Below are 10,611 nucleotides of genomic sequence, written 5' to 3'. Positions count from 1 at the left end.
GTGTCACCTCTGACACACGTGTCATAGGTTCGCCATCACTGCTCTAATGTAAATTATAGGCTTCGGGTCATTCGTATGTGTCAATGTGGGCTCATCAATTGTAACAACTGCACCTCTCTGGTGGGTGGAGACAATGAGGAGGCTGTGTGTGTGTGTGGGGGGGGGGGGGGGCAGGGAGTATATGGGGACTGTACCTTCCCCTCAATTTTGCTGTGAACCAAAGACTGCTCTAAAAAATATAAAATCTTAAAAATAGAAGTAGACCTTTTTGTAGAGACAGGCATTTCTGTGTCCAGAAAAAAGGCAAGATCCCAGCTCAGGGAGGGCATCTTGCCAGAGTCCTTGGGTCATGGATAAAACACACAGCTTTCGTCATCTCTCAAATCTCTCCTGGCTCACACCAGCCAAGCCTTATCTCTCTTATAAAAATGGTGAATTATTTACCCCAGAAACAGGGAACAGAGAACAGGTCATAAAATCTCTAAGGCAAAGAAACTCTTCTTGGGTTTTTGGTGGGATCTCTGGGTCTGCTGTGTGGTGTCATGGACCAGACGGCCGGAGAAAGGCTGTCAGACTGCCTGGCCTCTTGAGTCTCTCCGTGCAGTTTTCAGGTCAGGCATGACTCTCAGCTCAGAAAATACACTGTAGTTCTAAGGAGAGCTTAACAAAATGCCCCGGACGAGGGTTTGAGTCCACCTCAAGCACAGCTGGGAAGTTGTCATTTGCAGCAGAGTATTGAGCTCCTAACCCACTGCTAAGAGAAAAGCGGATCTGATAAACCCAAGGAGTTTCCTTAGTGCGTTCATTTAATGTTTACCTCCCTCCAGGAATATTTGTATTTTAAAAAGAACTGAGGGAGTCAGCTAAAGGGTGATGTGCTAACCGTGTAAAATCAGGTTAAGCCTGAGGAAAAGAGGTGTCTACCAGCCAGTCAGATGGTCCTTCTCAAAAATCTCTTACGATTCCTCTGGAAGGGGGTCAAGCAGGCCCCTGGAAAGAGGTCAGCCAGGGCGAGACGTCAGGTGAGGCTCTGGTCCCGGGAGGCAGTCTTGGAGGAACCCACGCCCTGTGACCCCTGGGTGCAGGCAGCAGAAGTTGCTGGAGACAAGGGATAGGACCAATTCCCTTTGAAAGGGGTCCCATTTTATCACAAGTTGGAAGCAGTGACAAGACTTTAACAGCGATAGCTTTGCTCCATAATATTTTATAAGACATTTTGAATAAAATGTAAATTTAGGGGTCAGATGAGGAATACCTCCAGCCTGTGAGATGGATAATCTCTTGCAAAAACTGTGCTTATTCCATGAATAATAAGCAAACACTGATCATATTTCAGACAATTGAGGTTGCTTAGTCAGTCAGCCCCAGCCAAAAGTGGTTGCTTAGACCATTTTACTCTGTAAAATGTGATATAATCTTGAATTCCTTGAGTAGGAATTCAAGAAATCATTCAAGTATTTAAGTGTCTTTAAATTGCTAGGCACTTTTATTTTAATTTATTAATATTATTTCAAAAATTTTAGAGTACAATTTACCAGTCTTTAAAATTATTTATGCCCTAACCGGTTTGGCTCAATGGATAGAGCGTCGGCCTGAGGACTCAGGGGTCCCGGGTTCGATTCCGGTCAAGGGCATGTGTCTTGGCTGCGAGCACATACCCAGTGGGGGGTGTGCGGGAGGCAGCTGATCGATGTTTCTCTCTCATCGATGTTTCTAACTCTCTATCCCTCTCCCTTCCTCTCTGTAAGAAATCAATAAAATATATTTAAAAAAATTATTTATTATGGAGATAATGGATATATGGACTTGGCCCATTCCATCTATGCTATCAAATTTATTGCTATAAGATTTCAAAATATTCCCTCTTATCCTTTTCATGCCTGTGGGACCTTTAGAGACATTCCCTCTTTCAGTGTAGTGATATCCCCTCTCTGATTCTTGACATAATTTGTGTTTGTCTTTTTTAAATCAGTCTTTCTAGGAGTTTGTTACTTTCATTAATCTTTCAAATAACCAAATTTTGATTTTGTTAATTATCTCTATTATTGGTAAGTTTTATTTCACTGATTTCTGCTCTTACCTTAAAATATCCCTCTTACAACACACTTTGGGTTTACTTTGCTTTGCTTTTCTCTTGATGGGAACTTAGATAACTGCTTTTAAACTTTTTCTTCTAATATGAGTATACAAAGTTACACATTTCTCCCTAAGCACTGCTCTAGGTGCATCTCAAATTTCAAAGTTATATTTTCTCAATCATTCTGGTCGAAGTATCTTCTAATTTCCAATGTCATTTCTTCTTTTATACAAAGGTTATTTAGAAATGTATTGTTTAACCTCCAAATATTTGAGAATTTTCTAACACTATTTTTTTCTCCTGATTTCTAATTTAATTATTTCTGTGGCCAAAGAACTTATTCCATTAAATTTCAATCTTTTGAAATGTATTGACACTTGCTTTATGGCCCATGATATGGCCTGTCTTGATAAATGATCTATGTATGCTTGAAAAGAATATGTGTCCTGTAATTGTTGGGTGTAGTGTTTTGATTAGGTCAAATTGTTCAAACTTTATATAACCTTACTGATTTCTTGTCTAATTGTTCTATCCATTATTGAGAAAAAGGTGTCAAATCTCCAACTATGATTTTAGATTTGTCTTTTTCTTTACTTCTGTCAGTTTTGTCATGGATTTTGAAGCTTAGCTATTAAGGGCATAAATAGTGAAGATTGTTCAGTTTTCCTGATGAATTGATCCTCTTACCATTATGAAGCATTCTTTTAAAAAATATATTTTTACTGATTTCCGGGATCAAGACTGCAACCTAGGCATGTGCCCTAACTGGGATTCAAATCATGACCTCCTGGTTCAGAGGTCGATGCTCAACCATTGAGCTATACTGGCTGAGCTAAAGCATTTTAAAAAATCTCTGGTAATACTCTTTTTTAAAAATTTTTTATTTTTATTTTTTTCTTTATTGATTAAGGTATTACATATGTGTCCTTACCCCCCAGTTGCCCCCCACTCATGTCCTCACCCCCCCTGGTGTCTGTGTCTATTTGTTATGCTTATATGCATGCATACAAATCCTTCGGTTGGTCTCTCCCTCTTACTCCCACCCTCCCCTACCTTCCCTCTGAGGTTTGACAGTCTGATCAATGCTTCTCTGTCTCTGGATCTGTTTTTGTTCATCAGTTTATTTCATAAATGAGTGAGATCATGTGGTATTTATCTTTCTCTGACCGGCTTATTTCGCTTAGCATAATGCTCTCCAGTTCCATCCATGCTGTTGCAAATGGTAAGAATTCCTTCTTTTTTACCACAGCATAGTATTCCATTGTGTAGATGTACCACTGTTTTTTAAACCACTCATCTGCTGATAGGCACTTAGCTTTGGTGAATTGTGCTGCTATGAACATAGAGGTGCACATATCCTTTCTGATTGGTGTTTCTAGTTTCTTGGGATATATTCCTAGAAGTGAGATCACTAGGTCAAATGGAAGTTCCATTTTTAGTTTTTTGAGGAAACTCCATACTGTCTTCCATAATGGCTGCACCAGTCTGCATTCCCACCAGCAGTGCACAAGTGTTCCTTTTTCTCCACATCCTCACCAGCACTTGTCCTTTGTTGATTTGTTGATGATAGCCACTCTTGACAGGTGTGAGATGGTACCTCATTGTCATTTTGATTTGCATCTCTTGGATGATTAGTGACTTTGAGCATGTTTTCATATGTCTCTTGGCCTTCCTTATGTCCTCTTTCGAAAAGTATCTATTTAGGTCCATTGCCCAATTTTTAATTGGGATGTTTATCTTCCTTTTGTTAAGTTGTATGAGTTCTCTGTAAATGTTGGAGATTAAACCCTTATCGGTGATAACAGTGGCAATTACGTTCTCCCATGCAGTATTGTTTTTGGTTGTTTTGTTGATGGTTTCTTTTGCTGTGCAGAAGCTTTTTATTTTTATGGGGTCCCATTTGTTTATTTTCTCTTCAGTTTCCATTGCTCTAGGAGCTGTATTGATGAAGATACTGCTTCGGCATATGTCTGAGATTTTGCTGCCTTTGGATTCCTCTAATATTTTTATGTTTTCCCATCTTATATTTAAGTCCTTTATACATTTTGAGTTTATTTTTGTGTATGGTGAAAGTTGGTGGTCTAGTTTCATTTTTTTTTTTTTGCATGGATCTGTCCAATTTTCCCAACACCATTTAATTGAAAATGTTGTCTTGACACCATTCTATGCTCTTGCCTCCTTTGTCAATTATTAATTGAGCATAGTGGTTTGGGTCGATTTCTAGGTTCTCTATTCTATTCCAGTGGTAATACTCTTTGCCTTCCCATTTTCTTGCCAGGTATAGCAATAGAACCACTCTATGCTAAATATTGTACTGGTGTGCCTTTTTCCATTTACTTACTTTCACTCTTTGTTTTTATATTATCAGTTTCCCTTATAAGTGCCATATAGTGGCTTTTGCTTTTTAAAAATCCATTTTACAGCCTGTGCTTTTTATTTAGAGTGTTTGAACCACTAATATTTAGTGTATGTCATGGTTGGGTTTAGGTGGACTGTGTTGCTATTTGTGTTCTATTTGTCCTGTCTGGGTTTGGTTTCTCTACTCCTTTCCCTGTTTGGGTTAACTTGTAGTATTCTCAGTCAGCCAGGGATGTATAGAGAACTTATCTCAACACTCCCAGGATCTCCCCATTAGATTTCTGTTTGGTCTGCTGCTCATCCCAACTGTGACTGCATCCTTGGGCTAGCAAAGCCATGGGCTCTGTTCCCCTCCTGTTTATTTCTGAGATTGCTGCTTTCAGACGGTAAAGTCACAAGATTTCGCCCCAGTCTCCCCTTTGGCAGCACAGCTGCTGGCTGGAAAGCTATCATCCCTGTGGACTGAGCTGGGTGGGGTGGGGGTGTAGCAGCAGATTTCTGTTTTTACCTAAATCTCTAGCAGGTTTTCAGTTTGCTGTCCACTGCTGGTGCCCTAAAATGGGTGTTTTTGACAATTTTGTCCAGTTATGTACATTTTTTAGTGGAGAATTGCTGACTTCTCCTTTCTGTCATAATTGGAAACTTACTTTATAGTTATGTTTAAATACAATATCTTTAACCTTTATTGAAAGTAAAATAAACAGTGAGAAGAACATGTCTGTGTTTTCTCTAAAACCGTTGTTGGAGGCGTCCTGGGCTGGGAAGCTGTATGTGCTTGGACGAGCAGGGTTAGCGCCTCTCAGGGCATGGTGAGAAGGCCTCTCCTCCATGACTTACTCGGTCCCTGGACAACAGTCACCAACCGAATCACAAAACATTAAACCCTTATTAACTAGAAGTGAATGTTATAAATTAGAATGATGTTCTTGAAAACTCATTTCATTACATAAAATACCAAGACATCATAATTGTCTTTCAACACCACACAAATGTTCACTTCTACAAACATTAAAGATATAGACTTGCACTAAATAACTACTTATTGGGGGATGACCGTGTGTCAGAGACTGTGCCAGGCACCCGGAATAGGGACAAATGAACTCAGAAGCATAGCGCTTGCCCTGCCCGCAGAGCTCACAGGCCAGGGGCAAGCGAGAGGATTCCGTAGACAATCACAGTCAGGTGTGACGCCTGTGATGGCAGGGGACGTACATGTGTTATGACTGTGCTGGTATCAGTGCTTCCTCCCATATTTTTTGTTTGTTTTGGAATCCTTGAGGTTTAAAAATAAAATATAATTTAAACCTATACTGAAGACTCTTCCATGGTCTCTCTCTCTCCAAAGGGTAAACACCTGGGGAGGGACAGTGTCCTTGGGAAAGGCTTCTTTCTCTTATTCTAAATCTTGAATGAATATTAGATCACTTGAGATGCTTTAAAAAAAAAAATACCCTTGCCTGGCTACACTTCTGAAGGTGCTATTTTATTTATTTATTTTTTTTACCACTATCTATCATCTGTTAGCTTATTTGCTCAATCCCAGTATTCACGTTTAGAGGTATCAGACTGTTAACATGGACTCCCGTGGGAAACATCTTTAACTACAATACAGTGCTTATGTATAGTTCCTTTAGGCTTCTAGTCTCTACTCATTTCCTAACTTAGGAAGTGGGAGTAAATTTCCCCCACTTCCTTCCATGAAGTTATGTCAAATAGCTGTAACACAGATTCCTTAATAAAATTAATGTATGCCCCTTAGCCACTCCTCCCAGCCCCCTTCCTTGCCTCTGGTAACCTCTGTTCTCTGCATCTATAAGCTTGAGGGGTTTTGTTTTGTTTTAGATTCCACATATAAGAGAGATCACATAGTATTTGTCTTTGTCTGACTTATTTCACTTAGCATAATGCCTTCAAGGTTCATCCATGTTGTCCCAAATGGCAAGATTTCATTCTTTTTTATGTTTGAATAACATTCCATTGTATACTATACACTCATTTCTTTATCCATTCATCCACCAATGGACACCTAGATGCATCTATCTTTTCAAGTTAGTGTTTTTGTTTTCTTCAGATAAACATCCAGAAGTGGAATTGCTGGGTAATATGATATAGTTCTATTTTTAATTTTGTGAGAAACCTCCATACTGTTTTCCATAGTGGCTGCACAATAACTCCCACCAATAATGCACAGTGTTCCCTTTTCTCCACATGCTTGCCAATATTTATTGCTTGTGTTTTGGGTAATAGCCATTCTAACAGGTGTAAGGTGATATATCATGTGATTTTGATTTGCATTTCCCTGATAATTAATGATGCTGAGCATCTTTCCACACACCTGCTGACCATCTGTATATGTTCTTTGGAAAATGTCTATTCAGATCTGCCAATTTTAATAGGATTATTTGGGGGAGGTTTTGCTATTGAGTTGTATGAGTTCTGTATATATTTTGGATATCAGCCCCTTATAAAGATTCTGTCTTAATTGGTCTGGAGAGAGGTCCAAGAACCAACTTTTAAAGTACTAAGATGACTTCAACATGAGGCCATGGTTGAGAACCACCGTAGCCCTTGTTTCTGGTTTTTTCAACATTTGGCAGTAAATGTTGCCTCTTAGTAAAAGATTTCCTCATTTTTTAATGTTTTCTGGAAAATTCTTCTCATGATACTTTCTTCTACTGCTTTGATGTCCAGTCAGCGGGAGGCTCTATTGTAAACTAGAGGCCCGGTGCATGAAATTTGTGTACAGGAGGTTTAAAAATAAAATGAGAGTTTGTGCTAATAGTTTCTCATCCCAAAGTGTGTACTCACTTTGTGCTAATAGTTTCTCATCCCAAAGGGGTGTCCCTTGGCCCAGTCTGCACCCTCTCACAATCCGGAACCCCTCGGGGGATGTCCGACTGCCGGCAGTTGGATATCCCTCTCACAATCTGGGACTGCTGACTCCTAACCACTCCCCTGCCTGCCTGATCACTCCTAAACACTAAGCCTGCCTGCTTGATCACCCCTAACTGCTCGATCGCCCCTGGCACCCGCTGCCATGGCTTCATCAGGAAGGACATCCAGAATGACAGTCAGAAGGTCATTTGGCTGTCCAGTCTAATTAGTATATTACACTTTTATTATTATACTTCATGGTTCTACAGAACAGGGGGCACTCATTCCTCTCCCTTCCCCACTTGTGGGGAGGGAGGGGTGACAGCACATCCATATTCTCTCTCTTACTCTCCCCAAGTGAGATGGAGAAACTCATCTGCTAAAGACTGACATCCACTGGTCCACTTTTCATGAAGCGATAGGTGCAGCTATTTTGCCTTAAAAGCAAAAAACATGCTCCACCCATCTCTCTTTTGCTTCTATCCCATAGTGACAGTAAAATTAGTGAATTGGTGCTTATTGGGTGCTTACCATATGCCAGTTGCTATTCTAAGCCTTTTACATGAATTAATTCATTACATCTTCATGCTATGATTATACCATTTTAGATGCAGAGAAGCTAAGGCTTAGTTAGGTCAAGTAACTTGTCTGAGGACATATTGTCATTGGACTGGGATTTGGATTCAGACCATCTGACTCCAGAGCCCACTCTCTTAACTTCATGCCACTGCACTGCGAAGGCGTTAGCTTGGCTTTTGCTTCATTATAAGCACAGTTGAAGGCCATTCATTGTCACTCATGTGCTCACTGGCATTCTCCATTCTACTAGTAAGTGGGTCTGTGAACCTCCGTGCAGCCTGCTAAGTAAACGTACTCCAAGTCTTCTTAGTAGATGCAACTCTACTCTTGAGTGGGTACCATGTTCTAGAATTGAAGCAGGGATGAGAGTTTGTAGTGGGAGCTCCCCTTGAACTAGCATATACTCAGACTTTAATGTAATTTATCTGGGAGCTCTGCACTTCAGAAATTTGGAATACCCCAAAATTTTGTGCTAATAGTTTCTCATCCCAAAGTGTGTACTCACACTACATACTTCTTCCTTGGATTTTACCTTGCCTATTTTTAAGCATTTTGAAGAGAAGCAATGCCTTTGTTAAGTGGCACAAGGATTCACTATATCTGATTATGTATCCATTTTCAACCTCAGAAGTTCATTTATTGTGATTGTGTATTGCTATCCTATATAATAGAAGCCTAACATGCTAAGTGTCCAGTCGACCAGTCAACCCTTCAACCAAAGCATAATATGCTAATGATATGCTAAGGCTGCTCAACCGCTCGCTATGATGTGCACTGACCACCAGGGAGCAGATGCTCCAACCAGTACGTTAGTTTACTGCTGGGGTCTGGCCAATTGGGACTGAGCTAGACATCTGGACATGCCCTGGAGCCTTCCTGTGGTCCCTCCCAGGCCTTGATTGTGCACCAGTGGGGGTCCCTTGGCCTGGTCTGAGCCCTCTCGCAATCCAGGACCCCTCGGGGGACGTCAGAGAGCCAGTTTCAGCCTGGTCCTACAGGTCAGGCTGAGTGACCTCGCTGGTACATGAATTCGTGCATCAGGCCTCTATCTGACTATATTAGTTTAGCCTCAATCTACTGCATGGCTCTGGTTGCCATGATAACATGGCTTTTAACGTAAGTTTTGCTCATTGCTCAGGTGATTTATTTTCAAAAGCAAAGGTTATCAAAGTTGGGTGTTTAAATTCAAGTCATTATAATTAGAGAGTTGCCAGTATCAGAAAAAGTTGTCCTCCCCTGGTAAACTTCAGTTAGCTAATGAGAATTCTGTAATACCTTATATTTTTTCTTTTTGTCTAAATAAAAAAGTTTTTGGAAGACTAAAGTTTTTTTAGAAAATATTCTAGTTTAGCCCTGGCCAGTTGCTCAGTGGTTAGAGCACCAACCTGCAGACCAAAGGGTCATGAGTTCAATTCCCGGTCATGGGCACATACCCAAGTTGCAGGTTCAATCCCAGGCCAATTCAGAGCACACAAGAGGCAACCAGTCCATGTTCTCTCTCACATCGATGTTTCTCTCTATCTCTCTCCCCCCTCCCCCACCACTTCCTCCCTTTCCTTCCACTCTCTCTCTAGAGATCAATGGAAAAAATATCCTCAGTTGAGGATTAAAAAAGAAAGAAAATATTCTAAGTTTCTTGTTCTTTATTAGAAGCCATTTAAATCCTTTTAAAAGTTGGTATTGATTTTAACTTTAGTTCATCGCTATAGAGAAGGAATGGGCAAACTATGGTCCATGGGCGAAATCCTGTCTGCTGCCAGTTTTTGTAAATAAAGTTTTATTGGAACACAGCCACAGTTACCCATTTATGTGTTATTTATGGCTGTTTTCACTCTACAACAGCAGAGTTGAGTAGCAGCATCAGAGGCCATCTGGCCTGCAAAGCCTAAAATAGTTACTTTAGGCTCTTTACAAAGAAAGTCAGTTGTTCCCACTTTCTATCCTGTCTACCTAACTCAATTCTTCTCATTTTGTGTTCCTGATTTTTTTTTTTAAGATTGACTAATATAACCTTTACCTATCTCAGGTTAGCAATTTTAAAGGAAAAAACAAAATTCAATTGCCTCCTTACTTGTGTAGTACTTATCTGTTTGTCTGTGATCCTCAGGACGGGGAAAAAGATGCCCAATCCTGGCTTTTCGAGGACAAGGTAAAGCCTTTCAAGTTTGAACGATCAGGTATTTTTTTCAGCTCAGAAAATCTTTGATTATTGTTTCCATTTTACATGTTTTGGTTCCTTTGTCCTTTTCAAAATTTGCCCTTTCCCTCCCACCCCATACTGGACGACTTAACAATTTTGTCAGCTACATACCAATTTTATTCTCTGCTGTGAGATATCTGTTCTTTTAACTTCATCCAAATGATGTCATTGGATTTTTAGCCTTGTGTGTGTGTGTGTGTGTGTGTGTGTGTGTGTGTGTGTGTGTGTGTGTTTCATCTAGCCAGCTTTATTTTTTTAATGTAAAATTTTTGCTCAAATGCAGTTTACATTCAGTATTATTTTGTATTAGTTCAGGTGTACAGCATAGCAGTTAGACAGTCATCTACTTCACATAGTGTTCCCCCCATTATTTCCAGTACCAGCCAGCTTTCTTTTCTTTTCAGCCTGCATCTGTCTGTTCTCTGGCTGCTGTCTGTTCTTATTATTTCCTGTTTCAGTTTCCTAAAAGGCCACTTTTTTTTTTTTGCCTCCTATTCAAAACATCAAGCAGATAATTTTTCTT

The sequence above is a fragment of the Myotis myotis genome, unplaced genomic scaffold (genome assembly GCF_014108235.1).
Source record: "Myotis myotis isolate mMyoMyo1 unplaced genomic scaffold, mMyoMyo1.p scaffold_m19_p_2, whole genome shotgun sequence".
Classification (NCBI taxonomy): Eukaryota; Metazoa; Chordata; class Mammalia; order Chiroptera; family Vespertilionidae; genus Myotis; species Myotis myotis.
The sequence above is the reverse complement of the archived record's forward strand: the minus strand, read 5'-3'. Positions refer to the sequence as shown.